Source organism: Meriones unguiculatus, chromosome 7 (assembly GCF_030254825.1).
Source record: "Meriones unguiculatus strain TT.TT164.6M chromosome 7, Bangor_MerUng_6.1, whole genome shotgun sequence".
In the NCBI taxonomy this organism is placed as follows: domain Eukaryota; kingdom Metazoa; phylum Chordata; class Mammalia; order Rodentia; family Muridae; genus Meriones; species Meriones unguiculatus.
Window position 1 is genome coordinate 114,964,449 of NC_083355.1, and position 25,373 is coordinate 114,989,821.

The window sequence follows — 25,373 nt, forward strand, 5'->3', positions numbered from 1 at the left end:
GGAAGGAAAGACAGGAAAGGGCTGGGCCCTCTACTGTTAGCTCACTGACTGGAGTCTTTCACCCAAAAGGGAATATACTTGCCCAAGATCACATAGCTCTTAAATGGTAGCACCGGGGTCCACATCCAGAAAGCTGTTTCGTTTGCAATCTTTAATGATTACTCCTAAAGAGAAATTGTGGTTTTGGCAGAATACATTGCCAGAGGATTACAGTTTCCTCCCCAGTGCCTTGTCATCTGTTCAGGTCAGTGGCCCCTGTGTGCATGACAGTTGTACACTCGGAGTTCATTTCTTACTCATTTTACAGACCTTGTGTTTATCAGTACCAGGTTGATCCTAACGTGGAGCGTAAGCAGATGCAGTGACGGCCTTGACTGGGTGAGCTGCACTGGAGTGAGGTCAGTTCAGTAAACAGGCAAACACCACTGCTCCCTGATTTGCAGTCCCATTTAGTTTCATAGCTAGCAATACTGATAGTGATTAACGTGGGGAATTTACCATTCCTAAAAGTTCAGGTGTGAAAGGGAGATAGTCACCTGGCGCAGCCTTTAAGGGAGAGTAGATGGATGGCTGTAAATTTCATTTGATGGCTTAGATCCTGCACTTGCGGCACTGTCCAAGAGAACAGTCTGCGGAGATGGGAAAGAACTCTGTAACGCCCACTACAATAGCCTGTGGCCACATGTAACCATCAAGCACTTAAAATGCGCAACTGACAAACCAAATTCTTTATTTTAGATAAATGTCAGCCAGGTAGTCAAATTGGGCAGCAAAGGTGTAGTCCAGAATTGCTACCTTTTCAGGTCAAGTCCAGACTGTATTTCTGGCCCTGAGCAAAAGCATCCATGTAGGTAAATGAAGAGGCCTGTCTGTCATTCAACAAAGCCTTATCTCCACAAGCAGGTAGCAGGTGAGGTATGCTCATGGGCCCCGTTCAAGGATACTCCTGTGTGTCTGAGCTGCCCGTGAAGACTAGTAGATTCCTGAAGCCTCCTGCAATGCCTCCCTGCTCTCCTGGGCTAGTCCTGGAGCTCAGCTGACCCACCTTGAAGCAGGGCTTCAGGGAGGGACAGTTCAGACAGGAAGATGCCAGTGACCAGAGAAAGAAGCAGGACAGGCAGCCTAGAACCTCTTCCTCCTGACCTCTGTTCTGGGCCGTCAGAAAGTCAGACCTTTTACCTGATTGATCTCCAGTAAACTCCCTGGGTGATGATGGGAAAGGCTGGAAGGAAGCTGGGAGCAGCTGGTTCTTTATGGTAGCCTCTTTCTCCTGAGAAGTGGGGGTCTAGTGAAGGGAACCATGCTGTCTCTCAAGTGCTTGCTGGGTCATAGGTTGTTTGGTGCTCATTTTGCCAAAAAGATCTTTTAAAAGAAGCATAGGAAGCAAGTGAAGAAATTGACTGCTGGCCTGGGTTTCCCCACACAATAATCTGATGGTGTGTTGACAGTGACTGTGTACAGTGGGTGGGTGATGGCACTCAGGACATGCCTGAGTTGTGTGAGCGCCAGCAAGAATGGGATCCACTGTTAGCCACGTTCTCAAAACAAGGAAGGGAACTGCCCAGGTGACATTCTTCAGAGAGTGTAAAAGTAAGGATTCCTTTTCTGGTTGCCTTGAGTTAACTTCTTGCCCTGTCTGCGTGGCCACAGCTCTGGGCAGATGTAGGAGTGACCTGTGCAGCCTCCCTGTCCTGATGCCTCATGGGAAGTTGTTTATGAAGGGTAACCCAAATAACAGACGGCCTCCTGTGGAAGGTGTTCGTGAAGGCTGCACACACACCTTTGCAGTGATTAGCCCTGCCCTTGGACCTGGGGAGAAGGCCTGCTCACGCTGTTTCTGCATAGAGTAAAACCTACTTCCTGATTGTTTTCCATTGGGATGTGTTAATCGTGGAGAAGAATGAGAGAAAAATGGGTAGAGGGTAATACTCAGAGGGTAGAGCTGTTGCTTGGCCGTGAAGCCCAGAGTTCAGTCCCCAGCGTCTCGTGTGGTGGTTCTCAGAGGGTAGAGCTGGAGACGGGCACATCAGAAGTTCAGGGCTAAGTAGTGAGCTCAGAGATGGCCAGGGATATGTGAGAAGCTGGGTACAATGTCCTGGGAGGGATGGGCGGGGTGTTTGGACCTAGGAAGAGGGTCAGTGGCAAGCCAGAGGCACAGCTGGAGTGCACTAACTTCTGATTCCTCACTCCACATGTGTTCATTTTGTATTCACCCTACAGCACTTTACAGGCCCAGGGAGCACTCCGTGCGTGCTGGTGAGCATGAGCCCTACTGTGTCTCAACTCCAGGATCACCCAGCCTGAGGGCCTAGCACATGGCTACCGCCTCTGGTGCCTGTCCCAGAGGCAAAAGTAGCATCAACTGCACATGTTTGTTTCAGGACCAAGGCCACATCCACCTGTCCCACTTTCCCTTTTGAGTCCTTCCAGTGCTGAAAGACAGTATTATCTTTTTTTTTTTTTTTTTTTTTTTTGGAGAGAAAGGGAGCACCCTCTTCAGGACCACAGAAATGCAATGAGTCTTAAGATAGTTAGAGGTCAGCACAATTCTTGTTGCAGAGTTGCTAGATGAGGGGAACACTCTTGCATCTCTAGATTCTCAGTTCCCTGCTGTAGGACATGTCCCACGATGTCTGAGGAGCAGCGGTTCTTTCTAATCTGAGAGAAGTAGGGCTTTCTGTGTGCCTAACACCCACTCTTGGTGTGTGAAACCTCTAACCAGGCTGCCAGAAGTTTTTATTATCTCTACAAAATCACTCGTGTCCTGTGGACAGTCACTGGAGCCTTCTGGCTCTCATGGCGTCTAACACTAACTAGAAAGTTGTAATGGAAGCTGGGTGGTGGTAGAGCACACCTTTAATCTAAGCACTTGGGAGGCAGAGGCAGGTGGATCTCTGAGTTAGAGGTCAGCCTGGTCTATAGAGCCAGTTCCAGGACAGCCAGGGCTACACAGGGAAACCCCCTCCTCCCCCCAAAAAAAAGAGAAAAAAGAAAATTGTAGTGGGGCAATTTGTCTCACTAATATACTTTTTTCAAAGGTATTAAAAAATTTTAATACATAAATTTAAAAAAATTTTTAGTACATGTGTATGTGTGTGTCTCTGTGTGGGTATGTGAATATGAGTGCAGGAGCCCCAGGAGGCCACAAGAGGACATTGGATCTCCTCGAGCTGGATTTATAGGTGGTGTGAGCCACTAGATACTGGTGCTGGGAACCAAGCTCTGGGCCTCTGCAAGGGCAGAAGCGCTCTGAACAGCAGAGCTCTCTCCAGCCTCCAGAGGCTTTTTCTTGAGCCACGTGTGATGGCACACACCTGTACTCCTAGCACTCGGAGGTTAAGATAGGGAGGATTGTTGTAATATCGAGGCCAGTCTGAGCTATGTAGCCAGACTGTCAAACAAACAAACAACAACCAGACAGCTCAGAGGATGGCTCAGCAGGTAAAGGAGCTTGCCACCAAGCCTGATAACTCAGGTTCATTTCCTCGGATTCACATAGTGAAAAGAGAACCAGTTCTTTCAAGTTGTCCTCTGACCTTTACACACAGGCCATGGCATGTACACTCGTATGCACACACACTAAAAATAATTTAATGCAATTTTGAAAAAAATGTAAAGCCTTCCTTTTTAATTTTGAAAAGACATTGCCTGGAGCAGGCAAGGACATTACACTCTGTGAGCAGATAGAGGACTGGTTTTCTTTTTGGTCCTTGAATTATTCATAAGCCAAAAAATCCCTCTGGTTTAAGAGCGCAGGCTGAAGTGTAATGGTTAGGTGCAGTGAGTAAATGTAGTTGGCTTCTTCAGGAAAACGCACAGCGAAGGGGCCAACAAGGTTGCTCAGAAGGAGGGACTCCAAGCTTCATGTCTGAGGTCTGTGTCAGGGACCTATATGGTGGAAGGAGAGAGCTGAATCCTAGAGATTGTCCTCTGCCCTCTGACATACTTACGCATGTGTACAGAGATATGTTTAAAATAACCACAAAGTTATTTTAACGCTGTTGGGGTGATGTTCACCTGTAATTCTAACACTGCAAGATTGAAGTAAAAAGAAAAAAAAATTCAAGACTAGGGCTGGAGAGATGGCTCAGTGGGTAAGAGCACTGTCTGTTCTATCAGAGGTCCTGAGTTCAATTCCCAGCAACCACATGTTGTCTCACAACCATCTATACTGGGATCTGATGCCCTCTTTTGGCATGCAGGTGTATATGCAGATAGAGCACTCATACATAAATAAATAAAATCTTTTAAAAAAATTTCAAGACTAGTCTGAGATGCAAGTTCAAGGCCAACATGAGCCCACATTGTGATACAGGCCTGGAGCTGAAACTGTAACTGTGGATTGGGTCAGTTTGGGGGGCCACTGTGTGCTGCAGGGCCCTGGTATTGTGGGGTCCTCTGCTCTCTAGGTACAGTAAAGGTGGGACTTTGTAACTTACTGCCAGGGAATGCAGACTGAAGATTATCAGGGAAGTGTCAAAATCTCTGCAACATTCTCAAATAGCAAAGGGGCCATTAAGTCTAAAGTAGCATGCTAACACAGAGTAGGATCTAGGGACAGAGGCACCCCAATGTCCATTCTCTTCTGTATAATGTTTAGAAGAAGTAGGTTAGAAAAGCTGTGCTGTGGGGAGCGTGGGAGAGACCTATAGCAGCACAGGAGGTGGTCGGCAGCTGTTTGCCTGGCTGCTGACTCACAGTGGCTGCCCTGATGCACATGTGGTAGTTGGGGGTCTGTGCTTCATCTGATACTGACATCATTCTTATTGGCCTTCCACAGTAACTAACTGGCTTTAAGGTACGTGAGGAGATAAAACCAGGGTTTCCCCTGAGCACCAGGGTGACAATAATGGGAAGGGTGGGGTCTGGTACCACATGATTAAATCTAAAACATGGGTTATATCAAGCACATGAGACCTTCTATGTACCTAGAAATAGGACTAATAATCTGATTTACCTCTTGAGTGTTTGTGAGGGGTAAACAAGTAAATGTGTGCCAACAGCTTAAAGTGGTGCCTGGAACGTTGTAAGACTCTCCACCTCCACGTGTTAGCGGTGACTGTGGTGACCCCTTTTTCGGGGTATCTCCAGTGCTTTCTGGAGCCCTGCAGCTAACCACAGCTACAGCTGGGGCACCTGTATGTTTGCTCTTCTTGAAGTTCAGTGGAGGTCTGTATGTCTCTCAAGTCCGAAGCCTTTTCATCTCTAGCTATGTTGCCACCCTAAAGCAGCACCTCCAATACCCCGTGAAAGTGTAAAAGGTTATCTGCTGGGTGGTCTCAGGTGCCCCCTCCATGGCCTTTGAGGAGCATGCATTAACCCCTGATCAGCCTCTTTAGTTCAGTCAAGTTCAAACTGAGAGCTCGAAGTTACACTTTTAACTGTTTTAGCGTTAACAGCCGTAGACACTTTGAGTGTAAGAAGTTAGTGATGTAGCTCGTGACAGTCTCCCCTAGTGTCCTTTATGTCGTTTCCCATTTGGGATTGGAATGTAAATGTTGCTGTCTGGTGTTGGAGCTGTGACTTCAGGAGTCTTGTCGGTACTCATCAGGATGGATTTCTTTTTTGTTGTTCATTTTTTTCCCTTTATTTGAGATGGGATTACCATGTTGCCCAGGCTAGTCTGAAACTCCTGGGCTCAAGAAGCCCTATTTCAGCCTCCCCTGTATTTGGGAGGTGCCGCTGTGCCTAGCTAGTACTGTTTTGTTTAATTAGGAAGTACTTGTATTCTGTTTTCCCTTCAGATTACTCTCATCTTTTGCCTGTCAAATTAGACAGTGTTTGAACTAAGTGAGATCTCAATTGTAACCTGAAGTCTGAATGTTTTAATTAACATTGTTTTAGAAGAGCTTGAAATGTTAACATTTGTTGGGACATCACCATCTCTTTATCATTTGTGTATGACCTCTTTTATCACATGCTGAATTTTTTTCCACTGGCTGTGTTACTCATCAGCATGGTTTCTTGGTTGTGGTGTTTTAACTTAAAAAACCCCAAGAACAGTAATGTTCCATTCTAGGAAACAGTCATGACCCTTGTGAAGTTGCAGGCCCTTCAGTCTAGGTAGGCATCAGCAAAGAGGTGGGGGAAGATGTGTATTATAGCTGCTCTCTGTTCCCGCACAGCTGCAAATACGAGTTTTCAGCTCTGGGTAGGCCAAACCCACTTGAGAGCCACATACTCAGAACTCAGTGACTGTGACGGCTGTCATCTATGAAGACCACACACACCAGGGACCCCAGACTTGCAGAGCTACCTTCAAGGGGTCTGTAAGTGCCTCTCTCAGATAGCCTAAATGCTGTCCTCATAGGAAGGCCAGTGTTGGGTAAACAGCTACGTTACTAGAACGAGGCATCGGTGTCCGCTAGCGGCCCCAGCACACTCTGTTGTGCGCATGCCTGACTAACTGGATGAGACAAGAAACTAGTAGTTTTAGAAAATCCCAACTCTCACACATACTTCCTCACACCTGTGTGATGAAATGCAAGCTCACATAAAGGCATTTCAGTGTGCTGGAGTGCGTTGGCTCTGCCGAGGAAACGCCTCCTCTTGGTGAAATTGAGGTGCAGACTTGGCACTCCAGCCACTTTCCTATGACCATCATTTCTGCTTGAGATAACAAAAGCCACACTGTGTTGATGACATGAACATTTGGCACATTTCCTCAGATATCCAAGAAGTGAGCTTATCAGCTCAAAGGAATCAGTTAGGACACTTTTTTTTTTAACTTATTTTTTTGCCTCTGGTAAAATTTCAGCTTTTAACCCAAGTACGGATTTTGTAAACTTTGTATCTGCCACAGTAAATATGACAGCTCCCAGGATTCATGGTCTTGTCCACTTCTAGAGGGAGTAACTCACTGCTCCAGTGTGCTCCTGGGGTCAACATGTAACAACAGCACAAAACACATGTTGGCCACGGAGCCACTGACTGCGCAGTGCACACCAGTGGAGGGTCGTGTAACTGAAAACTTAATCAGCGTGGCCACAGGTTCCACATTGCAGCCATGGTTTAAGAAGGTAGCACGAGTTGGCCAGGTATAGTGGCTCATGCACAGATGCACATGGGAGGCTGAGGCAGGAGGATCACTGTGAACTTCAGGCCAGCTTGGGCTACAGAGTAAGACAGGTCTTAAAAATCAGTCAATCAAACAACAGCAGTAAAATAAAGCAGCAGCTGTCACTTGAATTTTATGATAGGGTCAGAGTAGCCCCCTTTCCAACTAAGTGTATTTCTGTTGGTCTCTGTGGATGTATGTGAGAGTTACCCATACCCCTCGACCAAAACAATTTACCACAGGAAGTTGAATACAGAAGCAGCCATGCAAATCTGCCTGCCTTCTGTTAAGTCTGCTGTCAAAGACATACACAAAAGTGTAAGATGGTGTCATTTCCCCTTACCTTAAAAAATTAGTTTATCTTAGTAAAGGTATGGTCTGACATGAAATAGGCCTATTAATAACTGTTTTAAGGAGAGGGTGACGTTTTTAAGTGTTTCCTCTGTGGCCTGTATCTCTGGATATAACCCACTTTATCAATGCTCTTTTTGGTCTTCATCTAGAACCAGACACTGTAAGTGGGTAAGTGGATCCCAACACACAAATCAAAAAAACCTAACTCTGAAAAGTCTCTAGCCTGGACTGGAAGTGAGCCTGAGCGTCTGTGTTGTGGTTTCGCACTCAGATCCATACAGCAAACCAAATAGGCCCAGGGAGCTAAGTACTTAATCCCATAATCGTGGAACAAGGCTCTCAGGCCAAGCAGGGTGAATGTCCAGGACTCACCGACTCCCACACATGTTGGTTGCTTTCCTTTTATCTTTTTAAAAACCTGAAATCCTTTTCATTTAATCCACATATGAATACAGCCATCGTCGAAACTCACTGTGTAGACCAGGCTGGCCTCGAACTCACAGAGATCCATCTGCTTCTGCCTCTTCCTCCCAAGTGCTGGGATTAAAGGTATGTACCACTGCTGCCCAGCTTCTGGCATTTTTCTTAATCAGAACTAAAAATCAGAATTCTCCCTAACCTTGCCCTTTTCTTCTGCATTGTCTCCACCTACATTGCACAGTGCTTGTTTGGAATTTGCTGTGTGTGCTTGTAGACCTTTTCCTGTGTACATGTTTATTTAGCCACACAGATATTGTAAATGTGTGTTTATTCACAGACAGTTTCTAGACATTTTTATTTCTTCAGTTATTAAGAGAAAAAAATAAAATAAAAGGAATTTGAGACAACTTTTTGCAAGTTTTTAATATTCAGGTGGTACACTGAGCTGTTGTTATATTTCATAATCCCACTTTGCACTGTTTGTGCGTATGGGGCATAAACACTGCATTTATGCATCTCCCATGCCTTTTTGTAAATTTGGTTTACAATTTTTGGACTAGGTAAGCCTTTGGAAGGAGGAGGCAAGTGTGTAGCATCTGCCACCTGGCCAGGGTTGCCCTGGAAACAACCTGCACTCATGCTCTGCAGTCATTTTTCAGGGGTCAGTAATGGCAAGGCTGAGCAACCCCTTCCTAGTCTAGCTTTAGGGTGGAGTCCTTGTCTCCATTATCACAGCCTGGAGATGTGGGCTCCTGTTTCTTAGTTCTTCAGACCTTAGTCTCAGTAGACATCCTATTCTTGAGACCATCACTGCTCTTTTGAAGGACATTCTACTTTAAAGTGCTAGGCCATGCTCACTGAGTGACACTGCTCACCAGACTCAGCCCTTCTGGGGTTGTCAGAAGACACTGTCCAGGAATCAGCTGTCAGATCCAGGCGGAGGGGCTGGCTTAGGTCTCTGTACCTTCCTGTGTCTGCAAGCATGTTCTGGTTAGACACGCATTTGATCAAATTCTTATTTTCATGGGAGCTAAAAGAAAGGAGCTTTGAAATTCCAGAATAATACGCTTGAAGATGAAAAGCCCAGTGAGACTCGGTGAAATCCTTCTGTCCTGCTAGAGATGCCTGCCAGGAGGGAACACCAACAGCCACCCAAAGAGGAGGCTTTCCTCAGAGTCCAATACGTTCAGACCCAAGTTTGTGTTTGTGTTGGGTGTTCTTGGGACAGAGCCTTGCTGCCTGAAACAGGCCACGCTTTAGTGGCCGCCTCTCGAAGCAGGAGCACAGGTGCGCTACATCTAGCTCAGGTGTCTGTCTGCGCAGTAGAATCACAAATGGCAGTGTGCTAAAAGAAGTGTTTGGGAGCCTAGAGAGATGGCTCAGTAGGTAAGGATGCTTGTGACTCAGCAGCACAAGGACTTGAGTTCAGATCCAGCCCTCACGTAAACAGTGGGGTGTGCCTGTGTGCGTGTGACTGTCACCCTCATGCTGTGGGGTGGAGGCCAGGAGAGAAGAGGCTCGCTGGGGCTGTTTTGCTGCAAGCCTAGTTTCAGGGTCAGTGAGAGACCCTTCTAAAAAAGGAAGCTAGAGAGTGGCAGAGCAGGACACCCAGTGTCCTCCCGCCTTCCTCCCCACTACACCCATGTGTACACCCTCCACACACACTCATGTGTGCATGCGAATGCACTCACACAGTGTTTTTATTATTCAGAAACAATAATGAACTACATAGGCAAAATTAGGGCTAGGGATCTAGACCTCAATGTTGCAGCGCCTGCCTACCAGGAGCTTTGGTTCAGTCCCTGGAGGTGCAGAAAAGATAAACAAGCTAAAGTAAAATTCATATTCTAATTTTTTGAAGCTGCCTTTCCCCCTTTTACTCTAAAAGTCCATTCTTTGAGGTTGTCCTTGAGATTGAGACTAGCTAGCCCTCAGCCACCTGAGGGCTCAACTCAAACTCTTTCTTTCTGACTTATTTCCTAGATGTAGCTGAGGTCAAAACACATTAAAACTAAAGTTTTCTGAGGCAGGTAAACTTTGGGGTGGTGTGTGACTTGCTTAAATAGCATATAGGAATTCTGCATTTCTTCACTTTTAAGTTTATACATATTTAAATGTGAGCTTTAAAATATTAATCATGAGGTTTTTGTACTCTCCTGTCTTCCCAGGTTGGAAAAATAACTGGTGGTGTGTGTGTGTGTGTGTGCGCGCGTGCGCGTGCACGTGTGCACGTGAAACCCCTCAATTCTTTCTGCCTCTTTTAGTGCAGCCTGTGGGCACCGGCCTTTGGCTTATTTGAGACTATACACCCTTTTATTTTTCACAAAGAGAAGAGAGCCTATACATGACTCTTGGGCTGAACTTGGAGCCATTAGGTAATTTCTGACACTGCACTTCTCATTTAAATGTTTAAAAAGATAAAGGGAACTTTTCTTAAAAGTTTTTTCTTAAAAGTTTTTTTCTTAAAAGTGTTTTCAGGAAAGAGCTCTTTGGCCGGAAGCAGGGACTTATTAGGCCAAGTTAACTGTAGCATCCATAGTAACTAGACGGGCCGCCTGGGTAAATATTTACCCATCAGCCCTGTAAGCAGAGCTGTCAGCACTGGGCTTCTTCCTGCCTAGTGAGCCAGGCATCACCATCCTTCATCTTCTCTGGGGTTTGTCATATTTTTTTAAGCAAAAAATTTGGAAGAGCGGCTTCTTGGGAGTAGTCAGTGTGCTGTCTGTGACTCCGAGTGAGAGCAGAGCGACCCAGGAACCTTTTCATCTTCAAAGCTCCTTGCAGGTGTTCATTAGCAGCCGCCCTCTTTCCTGGGACACAGTAAACAGATGTTATTAGCCCCATTTTTACAGTTGTGGAATTCAGAGTGGAGAGTTGGCCAGCTTGCCTGAGGTCCTGGAGCAGTTGGCGACGGAGGTTTTGGGCCTCTGACTCACAGCTCTGGGCTCACACGCTCTGGGCAAGCATGAGAAGCTGCTCTTGCAGGTTCCTTTATCACAGAGATCTCTGCAGAGCTGTCTTCTGTGTGTACAGTGCTGTAGAGTGCAGGCTACCGAACCAAGCTAGTCAATCTGATGGTGTCATCTAGAAAAACACAAGATGCAGATCCTGGGGCACGAAGGTAAGGCTTTTCCCAAGGGGCTGTGATTATGGGTGAAATTAGCTCGACAGGGCCCCGAGCTGTGCAGCTGTGTGCAGCTGTATCCAGTGCCTGCCTGTACCCTCTCTTCATGCCCTGGTGCTCATGGTGACCTACCTTCAACCTGAGTGAAGAACCTTGGCTACTCTGAGAGGTGCGCGTCTGGCTGGGTGGTAGAGGCCAGCTGACGGAGCATTTCAATGCTGAACTTGACACGGTTCCTGGTAAAGGTGCTTTAGTGTGATGCCGAGAGTCTGGCACTGTGGCAACTCTCCTCTTTATGTTGGTGCTAAGGAGTGTGGGGCTCCTGTAGAACAGACACCTCCATCTGTCCGCAGGCTCTGGTTTAGCTTGCCCATTTGTCAAAGGAGAAATGGTTGTAGATACATATGTTCCGTATGTACCAGAAGAGAAGTTAGCATGCAGTAAAAGCACCATAAACTCCTGCCATCTCCCTCCCCCTTTCCCTGCTGTCTTACTCTGTGGACACTGTTGGTAGCACGGCAGCCATGCAGCCTTCACTGTACCAGATGAGTTAGAACATCACACAGAAAGTAGGTAATTGAGCTCACTTCAAACAGAAGGAAACTTTAGACATGGAAGAACAGCAGAACTGAGTCTTGACTCCCTGCCCCTGGCCACATAAAGCTTGATGTCCTTCATTAGGCAAGTTTAGAAATCACTGACATGGCACTTGGCCACCTGCTTGGTGCTAGACTTGGTCATGTTACAGGTGCTGCAAGTGTGTGTATGTGTGTGTGTGTGTGTGTGTGTGTGTGTGTGTGTGTGTGTGTGTTTCCCGAGGCGCTGAGGAGAGAGGGCAGGAGGTCCTGCTCAGCTGACACTTAACAATGCTAAGTGGTGGCACCAGGGCATAGGGAGACGTGGGAGGGTGTTCATAACCAGGAAGAGGTGTGCAGGTGTTCACACCAGGAAGGGGTTTGTGTTAAGTAGCAAAGCAGCATTCCTCCCAGGACTGATGGAAGAGCATCAGAGGGGCACCCGTGGGAGGCAGGACAAGGAGCAGTAATGTCCAATGCCGCCGTGTCCCCACACAAGGGAGGCCAGGCTACCAGCACATTTGCTATGACTGGGATGAAATACACACCCAGAAGAAACTGAAAGTGATACCTGCAATAGGACAGTAGAACTGTGAGTCGTACATGCATATCTGAGCACTCAAATATTCAGAAAAAGGAAAAGCAAGGGCACTAAGAGTGAGGGCATGAGCTGATTATTGAGTCACCGGGGCACTGCTGGCCTGGCTTTGAGGTGGGTGCGGTGGTCTTACCCAGCCAGCGGCTAGAATGTAGTAGTGAAGCTCCGCTGTCCTGACTTTGGATCTGAGACCTGGCCAGAAGCTGGCTTTCCTAGTCCTTCTGGCCAGGCAGGCCCTCTCAGCCTCTGCCCCGCCTGGCTGGCATGTGCTCCTTTGCCAAGGCAACAGAGCGCAAATGGAGCGTTCAGATCAGCCCTTCGTGAGGCGTGGCTCATGCTCTGCCCCTCTGGTTTAGCTGACCTTTTGGTTATGTGTTCATTTAATTGAACACTTGCTGCTTGCACTTGGTAGGCCTATTCGCTTTTTTCATGGTAAATGGTTAAGATGGTTACAAGCAGCTCTGCTGAAAAAGTTCAACCCCACAGCCTTCTCAGGGAGCTGGCACCTGCAGTTTCTGGGGCAGGGGGGCCTTTAAGGGAGGAAGTTGGCCCTTGTGGCTTTGGTCTTTGTGGTGCTGAAGAGAGGAGGCCTCAGCAGGGCAGGACAATAAATGGGAAGCTAGAACAAAGAGGGGAGGAGCCCAGGACTGGTTTGAGTGTCGCATGGTCTGAAGGGTGTGGCCAGTGGCAGTGTGACTCTGCACAGCCCATGCTGACATAGGCTTTGCAAGGTATTTTCCAGTTCTGTGGGAGTCCTCACTGTTAGACAGTAGGGTGGTTCTACTCTGCTCAGCAGCTGCTTCCTTGTGTCAACTGTGCTCTTCAAGTCACAACTCAGGACCTATGCAGAACTGGAAGGTTTACTTCTGTTCCTCCTAAGAGTCATTATTTTACAGACTGTGTTTAGGCATTTTGATCGGTGCTGAGTTGGTTTGTATTTACAGTATAGATGAAGGGTGGCCTTCACTCTTGCTTGTGACTCCCCTCTTTTCCCATTATCATTTGTTTAGATGACTGTTCCCTGCCCCATTGAACAGACGTGACAAGCTTGCTGGAAGTTGGTGGACCCTGAATGGGAAGATTGTTTCTGGGCTCCCAACTCTGTTCTATTGTTGTCCACATCCTCATGTCCACACCTCTTTGTCTTGACTGCGTTGGCTTTGCCCTACAACTCTAAACTCAGGAAGTATGGCTCCTGTAGCTTCGGTCTTCTTTCCAAGGTGGTTTGATACTTGGGGTCTTTTGTATCTCCAGGTAACTTTTAGGATCTGCTTGTGAGCACACCCTATCTCTTCTCCTATTTTGTGACCTCACCAGATGAAATCAGTGATGAAGCCAGGGCCACCCATACTCCCCAGGAACACCTCTGAGTCTGAGGGGAAAGCCCACCTCCCAAGTGTTTATGCTTCTGAAATCTAAAGGATTTATCCTGAAAACCTCTTTGGACTTAGTGGTTACAGTTTAGCCTCGACTGTTTGGGTGAGTGGGAAACTAATCATTTAGGAAGCAAGAAGTGTCACTCCACGGCTTTCCACGCCCTCCTGACAAGCAAGGGAGTAAAAGGCTAATGGGGGAGGAACTGCCGTCTGGTTCTCAGCTCTGAAAAGTGTCCTGCTCTGCTTGCCTCCAGCCTCTGTAGATGAGTGGCCAGCTACAAAGCTGAAGTGTCCCATCTACTTGGGGCCAAGTGATATAACCTGATTCACAGGTCCTGTGTCCTCTTCAAAGCTGCCATCCTTGTCTGTTATCTTGACATAGATTTGGTTCTCCTCAGTCTTGTCCATCAAGATGATGTGACTGTTTGAAGGGAGAGTTGCCTACTTCTGAAAGTAGGCAGGGTGACTGTACTCAATGCCACTGCTCTCTGAGAGGGTTGAAGTGGTGTTTTCTGTGCTGTGTGAATTTTACATACTTTTGAAAATTAATCCTTGGTACCCACTCGTGGTAGCACAAACCTTTAATCCCAGAGGCAGAAGCAGGTGGGTCTTGAAGTTCAAGGCCAGCCTTGTGTACAGAGCAAGTTCCAAGATACCCAGGGCTCACAGTAAAACCCTGTCCTAGTTAGATGGATGGATGGATGGATGGATGGATGGATGGATGGATGGATGGTATTCTTTAGTATAGCCAGGATGATATGATCTGCTTCCTTAAATGATGAGGTTTGCATGCAAGGGAACAGCAATCATTATGAGATGGAATTCTGATCCATATAATTTACATAGAGGCCGGAAGGTGTGGCGAGTACTTGTCATAACGATGTGGGTCTGAGGAGCATTCTGCACATGCAAGTAGGCTTTGTATTGATAAGGATCTGGGAGTACTCTGCTCCAACGTGGAGACATTTGTGTGTTGGTGAGGCTTTGAGAGCACTGTTCATACATACAGACATTGTGTGTGTGGAGAGGGGATCCAGGGAGCATTTTCCTAACACATGTTGACATTTTATGTGTTGATGAGGATCTGGGAGCACTCTGCTCACACAGGTATATATTGTGTGTGTTGGTGAGGCCCTGGGAGCATGCTGCACACACGTGTAGACGTTGTGTGTGTTGGTGAGGGCCATTGCCACTAGAAGCTGCTGAGTTGGACACATGCTCTGCTCTGGGAAAAGCTATGAATCAGCTGAGAGCCAGAGCAGTTGCTTACCTCACCTCAGAAAGGCTTTCTATGCCCTGTCATACTGCACAGTTGGACATCTTGAAGACCCATTCAGCTAACTCTGATTGAACTTCAACTCAGTTGAAGTGACCTGTTCTTGGTGACTGTCATCTAGGGTCAGCCATTAGCTCCAGCTGCCAGCATTGAAAGTGAGATGAGGGGTGTAAAGGTGTAAACTTTCAAAACATCTTGTATTATTTTCAAGTAAGACTGTCTGATAGTTGAGTAGAGCTTTCGTATTTACACTTTGTCTCGCCTTCCTGCTGCCATAGTGCCTGCCCAGTTACAGGGTGAAAAGTATTACGGACAGGGTGACCTCTGGAGGATGGCTAGCCTTTCAGCAGCTGAACATGGTGGGAGGCCTGGCAGAGAAATGTGGGTGGGTGGGTAATGGGGTTGGCCGTATGGCCGTAATGGGGCTTCAGTGTAAGTCTATTCGTTGGTCAGACATTTCTTAGTGTATTTGTATATGTTGAAAAGTTTTAAGTGAACAGATAGCAACGGTGCCACGTGGCATGACAGGGGCGCAGCTCCTTGAGCTTTGGGGAAGGTGTATATTGCTTTTGTTTTCTTCATTCTGTTAGTTTTATTTGTTTTACTACAAGTGAAATCCTCACTTTGTGGACAAGCTAGGTAGTGTCTATGCTACACTGATATTAATGCCTTGATCTGTATAAAAAAACTTATATTTAATAGGATGGTGGGACATTTTTTTTAGCTTTTTTTGCTACTTCCATAAAAATTTTGATATGATTTAAGTAATCAGAACATCTACACAAATCTGTTGATGAGTGACAAAGTCTCAAGTGGTCTGGGCTGGTCTCAAAAATGTCCAAAATGACCTTGATCTCTTCCCACTCACTCCCAAGTACTTGGATTGCAGGCGTGCCCCACCGTGCAGGGCTCTGCAGCAGTATGTTAAAGGGGAAACCGGAAACCACTGTACAGAACTGATTCGACTTTGGGCTGGCTTTTGTTTTGTTTTTTATGGTGTTGGGGTAGGGTATGATTCGACTTTGGGCTGGCATTTGTTTTGTTTTGTTTTTTATGGTGTTGGGGTAGGGTATAGCTCTAGGTCAGTGAGCACATTGTCAGGTGGGGTATACCATCCTGTAGCTATACCATCCTGAAGTAAGTGAAAGAATCTGCCTGCTATTGACATCTGTCCAGAAACATACTTGTTGAGCAGCACTCGTATGATAATACTAGAAAGGCAAAGCGTTATAGAACCAATGGGTGCTGGGACCCCAGGAGTCTAATCCTAACCTCCACTTCCTCATCTTACAACCACATGAGTAAGCCGATGTCTTACTCACCATGACCACCCCAACTCTTCTAAAAGAAAGCATTTAATTGGGGGCTGGCTTTCAGTTTCAGAGGGTCAGTCCATGATCATCACGCAGGAAGTGGTGACGGGCAGGAAGGCGTGGTGCTGGAACAGTAGCTTAGAGCTTTACTTCCTGGTCCACAGGCAGAGTGAGCCTGGGCCTCCTGTGGGCTGTTGAAACCTCACGGCCTGCTCCCAGGTGGCACAGTTCTTCTGTAAGCTTGCACATAGGAGTCTGTGCTAGCCATGCTTATTCAAACCACCACAGCTGGCCAGGATCAGCAAAGGCCAGGAGGAAAAAGTCGGTGGGTTGCTTGGTTGGTCTGTCTGTCCTCCAAATGAAAAAAAACAAAAAAACATAGCCAGAGAAGTTAAAGTCATGTTCTTCCTCATTCAGTGGACAGCTGGAAACCTGAGCTGCATACTTTGCTGAGTAGTTATGGCAAAGAGAGGATGGCTTGTTTTAACTCTTCCTTTGCACTGTGGGATGGCCCCGTGCCTCCAGATGTGGTCAGCACACACCACTATTGGCAGCACCAGAGAAGATTTTAAAGTGATTCAGAGTTGAACATTATTTCATTTTAGTAATTATATGCTAACAAATGTGCAAATATGTAATTAGCGCATTAAATCCATGATTTCTTGGGTTACTGTTGCTTAGGACAGGGCTCAGTCAAAAGTGTGTCCATTCAAAGCAGAACTCAAGCGATGGCATGGCCATGAAGCTGTGGCAAGAGAGTTGGAGGAGGAGTTGGCAAGTGGCTGGAGCAGGGCCCTCCAGGGACAGGAAACCAGGTAGAACCTGAGAAGAGTGCTCCGAGGACTTCTCCCCAGCTCTTCCTCTGCCACAGTAGCAGGCTCACAGGTTCCTCAATGCAGGGTGCCCGTCCCAGGAGACACCTTGGCCTGCAGGGTCAGCCTACAGAGCATGGCTGACCTCCGCCTTCTCCCCACTGCCTCCAGCCTTTCAGCCTTTGCTCAGAGGCACGGACCCTTAGCCAGTATGACTGGAGCAAGTTACCTAACATGATGGGTACTCCCTAAAATAACCACAATAGCAGTGTGTCCCCGCAAAAGAGCTATAGCCTTAAAACAGACCAGGGCTTCAAGCTCTTGGCCTGGGTCTAGAACATGCTAAGATCACTAACTCCAACTAGAGGAGTTAGTGATCCCCTAACACCAGCTTCCACTGCTGGTGACTGCCATTTCACGATGCCTTAGACTTGGCCTGAGCATTGACCCTTAGTTGTTCTGTTCTCAAGGCTGCTGAAGTGCTGGCTCAGATGGTAGGTAACAAGCCTAGCTGCCCTGGTGTGCCCTTGCAACCCACTGCAGGCTCTCCGTCAGTCTCAGCCTGCCTAGGACTTCCCTGCCTGGGCTCCCCAGCCGGCCTGGTAATGAATGAGGAGGCCAGCTTTGGATCAGAGGCATTAAGGCAGAGTTGAGATTTCTGCCTGCAAGTTTGGCAAAAGTGTTAGAGGGTCACTGAGTTGCTGAAAATGTCTGGCCTGCTCATGTGACTGGAGATCCTGTGGGCTCTTGTGGAGAAACCACAGTATGCACAAGCCAGTTCCACCCCTCCCTGCTCAGCCTCCTGCCTGCCAGTCGTTCTGTCTCGGGAGATTGTCAGGGCTGTCTGACAACACGATGTTGATACAGCTCGGCCTCAAAGGTCAAACTGGCGTGGAAGTGTTTTGTTTCCAGCCCTGTCTTCACTGTGTCTGAAGTCCATGTTGAACTGAAAGTTTCAATTGGCCTGCACTCTGTTTGACCAGATATGGTACAGTCAGGACGGGTGGACCCTGAGTATAGCATTCACCTGAGAATGTGAGCAGGTGCTGTGTTGTATCTGCACCTTAGACTCCCATTGATGGCAGCAGAGGCCTTATGTGAAGCCACATTGGACAGCAGTGTTTCCAGAGCAAGTCACCTGCCAAGCTACGTAGAAACCTTTCTCAAAGTTGAAGAAACTGAAAGAGTGCCAGGCAGGACATATAGCTCAGTGGTAGAGGACTTGCCTGGCTTGCCTAAGACCAAAGAGAAAAAGAAAAGAAACAATAGGACACTTCCTCAGTTTGGCATTTAAATGTAACTGCAGAGGCTATTCCATCAGCCATTCCCAAGATCTGACAAGAGGGGACAACCTCAGGGGCCCATTGTCATCTGTGGCTTCTGCAGCTTTTAAAATTATAAAGGCATGAAGTGTGAGCCTTCTGCCATAGGACTGTCTAGGGGCTGGATCTTCACACTGATACTGTAAGAAGTAAGATGTAAATTTGGTGCTATAGGGACCTGGGTGGAATTGGAATTACCCTGTTAGGGACCACTGTTCTGTCCAGAGGTAACTTGCTAGAAGCTTGGAGGCAACCTCACACCTCACAGCATTCTGTCAGTGCAGAGCAGGTCTGTTTACTTGTGATTCTGGAACCACAGGGTAGGGGCCTGAGTTAAGTCCCAGTGGGACTCTGTCCTCCACATCCACATCCCCACATCCGGGGAGTGTGTTCAGAGTTTGCGGGGACTTGGAACTTCCGACTCCAGGTCCTCTGGCTCTGGCAGGTACAGAGGCACTAAAGTGGAGTAAGGAACAGCTGAGGATTTCCCAGAAGCTGAGATGCTTCGTGTAGTCAAAGTTATTACAGGAGACAGGACTTGGGCTGACTGCCAAGTCTGGATATCCTGTGGTGACTAAAGGTGAGGGTGAGCCAGCCTCTAGGCACCTCCCATATCCGGATGATGGCAGCCTTCTCTCTCCACCCTTCCTCTGTGAGCGCCTCCTGCCAGCCTTTAGACCACAGTCCTAGCTGTTGGGATCAAGTGCACTAGCAGCTAGAGTCTGTGACACTGTTGGGGGCCTGATATGAATGAATCTGTCTCTTGTTTTAGAAATTTGTCTTGTGCCAGAGGATTTGAGGACAGTTCTTTAAATGCTGTTTAAATAAAACTTTTAAGTATAATACCTCCACTTTAAACATTAGCTATAATGTGTGCATTTTTCTAGCCTGCTAACACTTACATTATTCTCATAATTTAAAATTTTAGCATTTACCTTTCTATAGTTAAACAAATACCTTTCTCTTAACTGTTGTTTTAAACCCTAAAATAAGATGGATAATATAAAAAATAAATAGAGTAAAAACATGTTAGGCAGACCAGAAGAAATATTGACACAGGTTATTAATATTGGGCAAAGTTGACCGAAGGCAGAGAAATATTTGAGTCAGGGTTAGTTCATCATGCACACAGTAGTGCTGCCATGAGAGCCTATGTGGCCTGGGGCTTGCTGAGGCTGCCGAGGGAGAACCACAGGCACTAAAGACCAACTTGATCACACTGCAGGGGTGGGAGGTAGCAGGCCTGGACTTCTCAGTCAGATGGTGGGTACAGGCTCATTGTGGGCGGTAAGGACTTTCTGGTGTAGGAGGTGCTGGCTCTTTACAGAGTTCTCTGTCAGCAAGGCCCAGGTAGAACCTGGGGAGTGTGACACTGCATCTGTCTCACCTGTGATGGGATGCTCCAGTCACTACTAGCCTGTACTGTAGTGTTCGGCTCCATTCAGACAATTGAAGGTGGTGTTGGCCTGATAAAACTACTGGACGCTAAATGGTGGAGGTGAGCACAGCAGGGACCCCTAGGGTGTGTTCATTCAATCTACGTGTCTGGGGGGATACCTGTGGAGTGGCATCCAAATGCCAACAGCTCTAATCTCTCCCTTCCTATATTGTTTAGTTTGGCTTTTGTTTTACCTTGAGCATGTATTTTTTCTAAAGACAAAATTCTTTAAAAAGAATATTTAATATATGTTTTGTGGCGTTAGCAGTCAGCTACTGAAATATAGTTTCACCTAGAACCCAGGGCTCAGAAATCCACAGAGGAGGGTTTTCTTTATAGGGCTATTGTTTGGGCTTTTTGAGACAAAGTCTCACTATGTAGCTTAAGCTGGCTTTGAACTCATGATCCTCCTGCTATAGAATTACAGGTACTGGAACCACAGGCAGGAGTCAGCCATCAACATCCAGTTTACCTTCAGGCTTTTATGTGCAATACCCACTTATAAGTTACTTGTCTGCAGTTATACACACACATACATAAACACCAGTACAGAAAAGAAAAAGAACCCGCTCTTCATAAACAAACTTTCAGGGTAGTTTTCCACTCAAATCTTACTGTGCCACATGTTGATGATATTAAGATGTTCATAGACTTAGCAGAGAAAATGGCTCCCTGTGGCCTAGTAGCGCATTGTGATAACTGCATTCAGGCTCAGCCAACTCCCGTCAGCTGACATTTAAGTAGCCTGTTCACTGCCCTGCTCTGACAGCAAGCATGTCCAGGCACCGTCTCTGGGTTCTGCTGAGCAGGAGCGTAATTGAGTTACATAGAACCAGACCCTACTCTGTAGAAACTTCTCTAGATAGATACAGTTTTCCTTGCTGACTCTGGCATCTCAGTGGCATGCTTGGAAATGCCTGGAGTGGATGGGAAATGTCTCTTCCCTTGCAGATGCTCTTGGAGGCTTAGAGAGTGACAGGACCCAGCAATAAGCACCAGTAAGTCACTTGGCATGATTATCGAGAAGCCAAGACTGAGGTTTTCTGAAACTGTTTTGGGGAGACTGCTCTAAGCACGTTGCATCTTCTAACTCACAAACTGAGGCCCAAAGAATACAGGATTCCTGCCCTGGGTCACTAATGTCTTCAGAAGGAAACTGGGGTTCCAGCTGAGGTAGTCCTACTGTTTCCCAGGTTGCTGTGTTGTTTTGCTTTTATGATAGAGTTGCTATGCAGCTCAGGCTGATCTCAAACTCTGGCTGCCATGTGCTGGGGTTCTGGGTGTGCACACCTGCACCCAGTTACCTGCACAGTCGTAAGCCGTCAGTGTCAGAGACCTAGCAAATACGAGCTGAACCAAGGACTTGGAGTCAGGAGTGCATTGACGTGGCTTGGAAGTGCTTCTGCTGTAAGATCAGGACCGGAAGGAACACATCATAGGAGCTCCACTGAGAAGCGCCAGAGCTGAGAGCAGTGGTTAGAAGGCTCCCCGAGGATTCTGCTCACAGAGCTGGAGGCTTCTGCACAGAAATCTTCTGTTACAGAGAGTCGAGAGGAGAATGGATAGCCACAAGGAATAAGTATGTGTTCTGCAGTAAAGCCACCCAGTTTCAGATGTACAGAGAGCAGGAAACTAGAGGGAAAGAAGCATCCGCTGTTGGGTCCTGTAAGGGCAGAAGGGCCGTGGGGCAGGGCCACGGGAGGCTGGTGTCACATGGGGCTGTATCTGGGGAGAGCACATTCTGCCTGGCAGGCTTTCCATCCTTTCTAAGAGACACTGAGGGAACCACAGCCCTCAGGCTTCTCTCCTCTCCACGGTTGGATAAGCAGCCCCACTCTAGGGCTGTCGAGCTGCACAGAGAGAGAGACATTAAGTGGAAGGCATGAGGAGTGTGTTCATGATCAGGAACAGGCTCATCATTTGTGCAGATGTGTAGACGGGGTCAGCTATGGGCTGGGAGTGGAGCTCTTGCCTACCATGCACAAGGCCCTGGGTTCCATCCCCACCACTGCGGGGGGGGGGGAGGAAGTTGGGAGTTGTGAACGCCTTTCAGCATATAACCTAGTGACTAGAGTAAAGATAATGAATCTAGACTTTTCCAAAAGGAAAAACGTCTGTTAGTCAACCCATTGACTATCCTGCTAAGTAGCAAGGTGGTAAAAGAAACCTGAATCTCAGCACTCTGGAGACCAAGGCAGGATTGTTGTGAATTCAGAGCTAGCCTGGGCTACATAGCCAGACCCTGTCTCAAAAAACCTAAAATATGTACTTGAACCTGGGAGTATGTATATTTATACATGCACATATGTCTTACCAAATGTATTATAGTTGTGTAATTCAGGGAGCAGTTAACATCAGGCCAGAGTTCCTGTGTGCCCGCTTGCCTCCCCTCAAGTCACAAAGGAAAGGACACAGGTGATGAGGGGCTCCAGGTTAGCCACTTCTGCTGGTTGGTTGACTTTCTTGGCTTGGTAAGCTGCCATCAGAGGTTCCTGAAGAAAACAGAGTGAGCATTAGGCTAGGTTTGGGCTACAGCCAGGGTACTGTTGTCAGAAGCGCCCCCTGGCTTGCTTGGCAGTATAGGAGGGGACACTCGGAAGTGGCATTACCACTGATTGTCCTATTGCCTTGGCATTGCAGGGCTCTCCAAAAGCACTCAGCTTGGGCAAAGGGTAGCAAGTGCTGGCTTTCTGTTTCACCCACCAGGAAAGTTATAGGGCCCAGGATGATGTGACAGCAGTAGAAGCGGATCTACCATGACCCGGATTCCTCAGCCTGTGGAGCCAGTGGTCAGGAATGATGGAAAGCTGCTGAAGGAAAGGGTCTTTTTTTCCTTGGTGTTTTATTGTGTTGAAGCAATTAGTTAAAATTGTAAATGTGTTCTTTGCTAGACATAGTAGCTAACAGGCATAAGAAATATAGATTCCAGCAGTAGCTTCCATGCAAACCACCATGAGGGTCTGCCTTTCAGAGTCTTGAGGCAGAAAGTTGTAGCTATTACTTTCCTTTTCTTAATTCTTTTCTGTCTCTTCTCTCAGATGTTGGCCAGAGTCAATGCTTTGGGCTTCCTTACTTTTCCCCTAAGGCTCCCTCCCCACTGTGGGGCTCAGCTCCGTGCTGGCTTAGTTGAAATGGCATGTCTGTTTTCCTCTCTCCCATTCTTCTCCTGGAAACTGCTATGATTTATAGTTTTCCTGCCCTGGTATTTTTCTTAAATTCTAATAAAGTTATCCTCTTTAAATTAAAAAAAAAAAAAAAAAAAAAAGAGAAGGGAGGAAGGAAAAGAAAGGAGTGAAGGTTTTTCATTTATACTTCAGGATTCATGCCTTTCCGTCTCTCTCCAGACTGGACATCCTGGCCCAGCAGTAGTCCAAGAGCACCTAGTGAGAGAGGAGTGCCTGTGACCCAGTCAGCTCTTAGTGAAAGTGTGTTAGTCCGACTTCATATTGCTGTGACAAATACTTGGCACAGCGTAGGAGGAGAGGATTTGTTGTTTGCGTTCATATTTCTTGAGGTTTCAGACCTTGACTTCTTTGAATCTAGGACCATGGTAAGTTCATAGACCTTGGCTATATTGATTCTAGGACCATGGTGAGATAGAAAATCATGTTGCAGGGAGCATATGACAGAGGCTACTTACCTCATGGCAGATAGGAAGCTAAGAAAAGGGATAAAGGAAGGGGCCGGCACAGAGAGTGGAATCCTGGGACATACCCCTAAATCCACTTCTTCCAACTAGGCCTCATCTGCCCTCTTCCTTTTCACCACTTTCCACTAATAATAATATCATACTGTGAATCCATTAAGGGAATTGTGCATTGATGAGCTAAAAAAAACCCCAGGATCCAGTCATTCCCCAAAGCCCATTAGATGGCAACCAGGCTGTAACAGAGATGGGCCACAACTAGCAGGAACAGAAGTCATGGGTCATTGACAGTGGACATGTTGGTGTCATTAGTTTACACGACACAGTTGTCAAGTGCCTTTTATCTGTGGATGTTGAGCTGAAAGCTAGGTGTCTACAGAGAGGCCAGTGGGAACAGAGTATAGCATGCATGGCCAATCTTGTCTTTGTTCCTTTTCAGACAGCCTACTCACAACCAACTGCTTGACCCTGTCCCAGGCTCTGAGGAAGTGTGCCCAGATAGGAAAGGCAGCTGTGTGTCTTCACTAGCTAGTATTTTAGCAGCAGTGAGTTAGTTGATGGGACAGGCAGTTCAGCACTGGAACCAACTATTGGTTAATTACTGATCTGATTATTCTCAGTGAGGTTTCTTTTACATTAAGACACGTGAGGTGATATGAAGAAAAAGAGCCCCACCTAATGACCTTATCTACTCTAGTCACCTCCCAGAGGCCCTGTTTAAGGTCTACATACCTTGCTGGGGAGATTGAGCTATGGCACAGAAACCCCTGGAGGAGTGTTGAAGCCATAGCAAGATTTCACTTGTATCTTAGAAGGTAGAACAGTGGACATGCTGTGGGCTCAGAGAGGTATCTCAAGGAAGATCCCGAATATACCCTAGTGGCTGTTCTGTGTCCACTCTAGCTCCTCTAAAGTGACAGCACACCACACCATTTTTTTATTTCCTGATGCTTGTGTTTTATCCCAGGCTGTCCCTTTGAGACTAGCATTCCAGTTGGGAATCTGCGGCTCCACAGGTACCAGCATACGGGCCCTCTTGACCATATCCTTCAGTGATCCTGTTCTCAGCCCTGCAGTGGCCATCATGTATGAAAAGAGCCTGGGATCCTTAGCAACAGAGTTTATGTCCAAAAAGAAGTGCCTGTCTGTTTGAGATGCTGAGAAAAGAAACAGAAAACAATAGAGACTGAGCGGAACTGCCTGTTTCCCTTTTCCCAGTACCCTCTGACAGTCCATGCTGTTCAGGCTGTTGGAAGTCCTGGAATCCTCTGTGACAGTCGTAGTCGCTGTCTGCCCTTGTTCTAGATAGATGAGCTGCCTGTTACCGAGCTTGGCCACCAGGTGCGGCGGTGTTATTTAATATTTAATGAGTGGAAGATGAAGTGACATGGCTCTAGCACAGGCGATGAGTATTTGCTAATTGGCAGTAATTATAGTGTCCATCTCTGTTCCCCATGGGCATTCTAGAACTAGGTTCTGAGGGAGGGAATATGGCCTGCATCAACAGATAGCAATCTGTTGGATTTATACATTTACCTCAAGAGTTTGTTTACCCTGCCTTCATATCCTCCTGTTTAAAGAACCAAGTCTTCTGTTGCTCTCCTTGTGGAGCTCCTGTCCCCTCCCAAGTCTTTCTGTCTCCCCCTTCTTTCATAAAATTTCCTGCACTCTACCCAGAGTTTGGCTATAAGTCTTAGCATCTGCTTTAATACCCTACTGGGTATAGTCTTTCAGAGGCCCTCGGTAGGTAGGCTCCTGTCTTCTTCCTTGTTTTCACCCTCTTTCGATATCTATCCCATTTGCCTTTCGGAGTGGATTGAGCGTCTTACCCAGGGTACTCCTTCTTGCTTAGTTTCTTTAGGTATACAGATTTTATTTTAGTATGTTTATCCTATATTTTATGTCTAACATATATATATATATATATATATATATATATACACACACACACATACATACATACTCATGTATATACCATGTGTGTCTTTCTGAGACTGATTCTCCAACCAAGGACCATTCATGGAGATAACCTAGAACTCCAGCACAGACGTAGCCCATGATA

General features: G+C 46.9%; 1 protein-coding gene across 9 annotated transcripts in view; it reads left to right on the top strand.

Moving 5' to 3' along the window:
* The window catches only part of Ppp2r5c (protein phosphatase 2 regulatory subunit B'gamma), a 127,257-nt gene that overhangs the window by 38,254 nt on the left and 63,630 nt on the right, over nucleotides 1–25,373 (top strand). The gene's annotated exons all lie outside the window — the stretch shown is intronic.